Here is a 4,685-nt window from a genome sequence, read left to right as displayed (position 1 = left end):
GGCGTGACTGGGATTTACCTGACTTCCATGACTCTCAGTTCGGTGCTCTTTACTCAGTCAGGGTGGGCTGTGGGTTGCTCATGTGTCTATGTGTGCATGTGCACTTGGGCTGGGGTGAAATAAGAGAAGGAGTAGGGGGGTATGGGGAGGTATCTGGACAGCTAGGTCTCCAGGTTCTAAAATATTCACTCTTTGGTGGGTCTTGTAGAAGAGCACAGGGAAGTCCAACCTTGTGGAAGGCTTTTGTGAGTTGGTCCAGGAAACAGACAGGTAGATAAAAAGGAGAGAGGGAGGGCCTGTGGCCCTTGGAAATGATTAGCCCCACATCTCATCTTACTCTCTCCACAGTCAGAGGTGGATGGGGTGGGGGAGGGGGCATGGCAGAGGACAAAGGAGCCAATTTTTGAGTGAGTGGATTAATTGATTAATTGTCCAGAAGCTTCCAATGCTCCCCCAACAATGACATCCCCTCCCCCTGACCCCAGTCAGGCATGGCCTCGGTTGGCCCGGATTATTAATTAGGGCTTGAAGTCATTTAACGATGATTTCATTATCGACGTGCTGTCTCTCTCGGGCTCAGCCCGGTTGCCAGGGCGACTCTGATCGATTGCCTTCCTACAAGTCAGCCGGCTCCTGCCTCTCCGGAGCCTGACTGTTGGCAAGCACTCCCTAGCGTTCCCCTCTGGTACTGCAGAGCCTCCTAGTTGCCCGCTTTGTGTGACCCAACCAAGAAACAGGTATAGAGCTGCCTTGTGTGTGTGTGGGGGGGTGTCCTTCAACTGGCCTGGAGCCTGGGCTGCCCAACTTTGGTCCCTGTTCCAGATATACTGACCTACCTAGCTGTTGTCAGGGATTCTGGGGATCGAGTCCTCCCTTTCCCTGGTTTGTGGAGTCCTTCTGACCCGGTTCCCTGGTGGCCATCTACCCATATCCCTTTGGAATGGGTGTAGGAAGAGGTAGGTGACCTCAGTTCTTGTCCTGCAGCCTCTGAACTTACCTCTGGGAGGCCCAAACCAGCTGTGATAAGGTTCTTCCCTCCCACTTTTTTTTAAAAAAAGATTTTATTTATTTATTTGAGAGAGAGAGAGAAAGAGAGGAGGAGCAGAGGGAGAGAGACAAGCAAATTCCTTGCTGAGGGCAGAGACTGACGCAGAACTTGATCCCAGGACCCTGAGATCATGACCCAAGCTGAAAATCAAGAGTTGACCGCTTAACTGACTGAGCCACCCAGGTGCCCCGATAAGGTTCTTTCTGCTGCTAAAGAGACTCCTTGGGCTCTAGCTATAACCAGACATCTGGCCTCTGGGACCTTAATATGTGACTGGCAGGGAAGGGGGTGGGTAGAACATTTTCCCTTTAGATTGCTTGAGTTAATGTTCTTAGGCTCTCCCCTGGCCCTGAGGGGAGCTAGGGGAGTGAGTCTTTGCAGAGCCCCAAGAAAGCTTGGGGAAAAAGGCAGGGGCCAGCTTGCCATGCTAAGTCTTAGGTCTTCAGAAACTTGGCTGGTTGCTTCATCACCGGTCCCTTAAAACCTAGATTCACACATGTACACTGGCCTCAAGGTCTCTACTCTCTGCCTCAGTTTCTCCTTTTGTGGGTTTCATATGTATATCTGTGGGGGCCCTTTAGTGGAGTGTTGCTTGAAGGCAGATGATCGTGACTGCTCGGAAGGTGTCTATTGTTGATTCCAAATTAATGGACAGTCACTAATACCTTATTTTGCTTATACTTTGCGTGGTGCTTATTTAGCTCTCAGTGCAGATACGGTCCCGGTCCTTCACCTCTCCTCACTCTTCTCCAAGTGATCCCTACCCAAAGTCTGTCCCCAACACTTTGTCCAGAGCTTGTGTGCCTCTCTTACCTGCTTTCTCTTTCTCCTCAGCCCCCACTCTACCGCTGGCTCTGCCAGGATGCGTTAATCTGAAAAATTTAGGGCTGAGCTTCAGGCCTCTTTTGATTGCAGCATTTTGGGGGAGAGGGCAAGGGAGGCAGTTTTTCTATCCATGCAGGGGTCCCTGGGAGAGAGCCTGGGGGCAGCCATGACAGCAGCTTCACCCTATCAGCTTTCTGGGCACATCCACCACCAAGCAGCACCTGAGAGGGGAACCGGCTCAGCAGCGAGCCGAGTGAGATTGAAGAGGATCATAAAGAAAATATATATCCCCCTCCCCGGCCTCGCTCCCTCCTCCTGCTCCACACTTGCCTCCTTCTCTCTCTTTGTCTTGCTCTCTCCCCCCTCCTCACCGCATCCCTGTTTTCTTTGTTCCTACTTTGCCTCCTTCACCTTCATCTCTGTCAGGCAGATCTGTCTTTCTATCGGTCTGTCTGTCTCGCCAACTCCAAATATGTTTTGGTCTGAGTTTTTCTAGGGCTGTGTCTGCCATCAGCTCTTCCTTCTCCCTGTCTCCCTCCCTGCGTCCCTCCCTCAGTCTCCGAGGATCTCTCTTCCCATCACATCTTTATGAGGTTCACCGTGTGTGCCTTTTAGTTTCTGCATCCACATCTCCTCTGGTCTCTCTCCTTTTGCTGCCTCCCCCCCATCCCTGTTCCCTCTCTTGCTCCCCCCTTTCCATCTCTCTCCCTTACTTCTCCTATCTCGGTCTCTTTCAGCTCTTCCCCTGTCTCTGGCTCACACCCCTGCCTCCTCACCACCTCCCTCCTCCCACCCCTCAAGGTTCAGATACTTCGTGTGAAATCACCTGGATGGGCTCCAACTGCCAGGTCCCCCTATTCTGTACCCCCTCCTCCAAGAGAGATTTATGGCCCCAACTCTGCATCCTCTGCATTCCCCCCAGCCCTGGGCCAGTTCTTTTCATTACCTGGTGATTATCTGGGGGCACTGGCATTTCCCCCAGCCTCCCACCCTCTACCCAGCAGGCAGTGAATAGCACAGGGAGAAAGGGGAAGGGAGAGCTCTTGGGACCAGATGCAAGGACATGGAGACCCTCCCCCTGCACCCGCCCTTCTTTCCCTGAAGCAGATGCACATCTGGGAAAATCCCAGCTTGAGGCAGGGGAAGACAGCCTAGGACTGTTGGAACAGACATAAATCAAACACCCAGATGCCCCTCCCCTACTGTTCTGTCATTACAGCCATCCTTCCAATTCCTGCCTGTCTCCTTTGCCTCTAGGAATTTTGGCTCTGTAGTCTTGCCTGGGCCACTCATTCACTGCCCAGAATAGGGCCTGGAACAAAGGAGGTGCTCAATTAATGCCTTTGGTCCATGCCTCATGGAGATGTGTGAGGGCAGGGTCAATGTCATTTGCAGGTTTTCCTCAGTTGGAGGTTCTTTCTGAGATCTGAAGCAATCCTTTCTGCTCCAATTCCAGTGCTCTGTCTTAGTATAGTTAGTATGGACTCCATCCCTTTGAGGTCCCGCCACCACCCCTCTTTCCCCTCCCTCCACCTCTACCCTAATGTAGGGTTTAGAGGAATCTCAGCACTATCAAGTAAAGTCAGTGGTGCCCCTTTTCCCTGAAACTGATGGCTTTTTGGGCCAATCACTTGTGCATTCAGCCCTCGGTCTCTAAGTAGGCCCCACCTTCTCCATCTCTGAGAATTCTCGCCTCTGAAGAAGGATTGGTGGGAAGGAGGAGGCACTTTCCTTTGGTCACTGTTTCAGGGTCTTGGAAACCCTACTTTTTTTTTTAAAGATTTATTTATTTTAGGGGCAACTGGGTGGCTCAGTCGTTAAGCGTCTGCCTTCGGCTCAGGTCATGATTCCAGAGTCCTGGGATCGAGCCCTGCATCAGGCTCCCTGCTAGGCGGGAAGCCTGCTTCTCCCTCTCCCACTCCCCCTGCTTGTGTTCCCTCTCTCGTTGTGTCTCTCTCTGTCAAACAAATAAATAAGATCTTAAAAAAAAAAGATTTATTTATTTTAGAGAGAGAGTTGCGGGGGCAGAGGGAGAGGGATAAACACACTCTGTGTTAAGCAGAGAGAGCCTGACATGGGGCCTGATCCCACAACCCTGAGATGATGACCTGAAGTGAAATCAAGAGTCTGATGCCTAACTGGCTGAGCCACCCAGGTGTCTTGGAAACCCTACGTTTTGAGTGTCTGGAGCAGGAAGCTCTCTAGTTAGGGACTGTATCTTTTTCTTTATTTCCTCTAGCACAATGCTCAATGCATATTTAATTAGAATATGCTATGACCATTGAATGACTCTCAGGAAATCCCTCGTGAACTTATGCCAGTTCCCTTTTAGTTTTATTTCCGGAGGGATGCGGAACGTGGGTGAGGGGACGGGGTTGGATGGTGGTGGTAGAAGAACCTAGTAGTATATTCTGGGTGAGGTCGTTGGAGGGTGCTTCCATCCTTGTTTAAAGGACTCCTGAGTGGGTTCTTTAGCTGGATCTGGGACTGGCCCCCAAATCACCACAGGCTGGGCTCCACCTGGCTCCGCACACTCTCCTGCCAACTGGGACCTCCTCCATGAACAGGATCCTGGAAAGAGTGTTTACTTCTAAGTTTGTATCTTGCTGCCCAGTCTCAAACAACGTCCCATTTAAGCCCTCACTCCGCCTCCTCACACAGAAAGGGACCCACTAGTCTTCCTTTGCCCACCTCCAGCTTTCCTCCTGGAATGGGGCTAAGCCACTTCCTTCCCACTTTCCCACCCTTCCCAAAGCCCCCTCAAACCCGCCTCCCCGAGGGCCCCGCCTCCCCGAGGGCCCCGCCTCCCCGA

The sequence above is a fragment of the Neomonachus schauinslandi genome, chromosome 5 (genome assembly GCF_002201575.2).
Source record: "Neomonachus schauinslandi chromosome 5, ASM220157v2, whole genome shotgun sequence".
NCBI lineage: Eukaryota > Metazoa > Chordata > Mammalia > Carnivora > Phocidae > Neomonachus > Neomonachus schauinslandi.
This window is presented reverse-complemented; position numbering follows the sequence as displayed.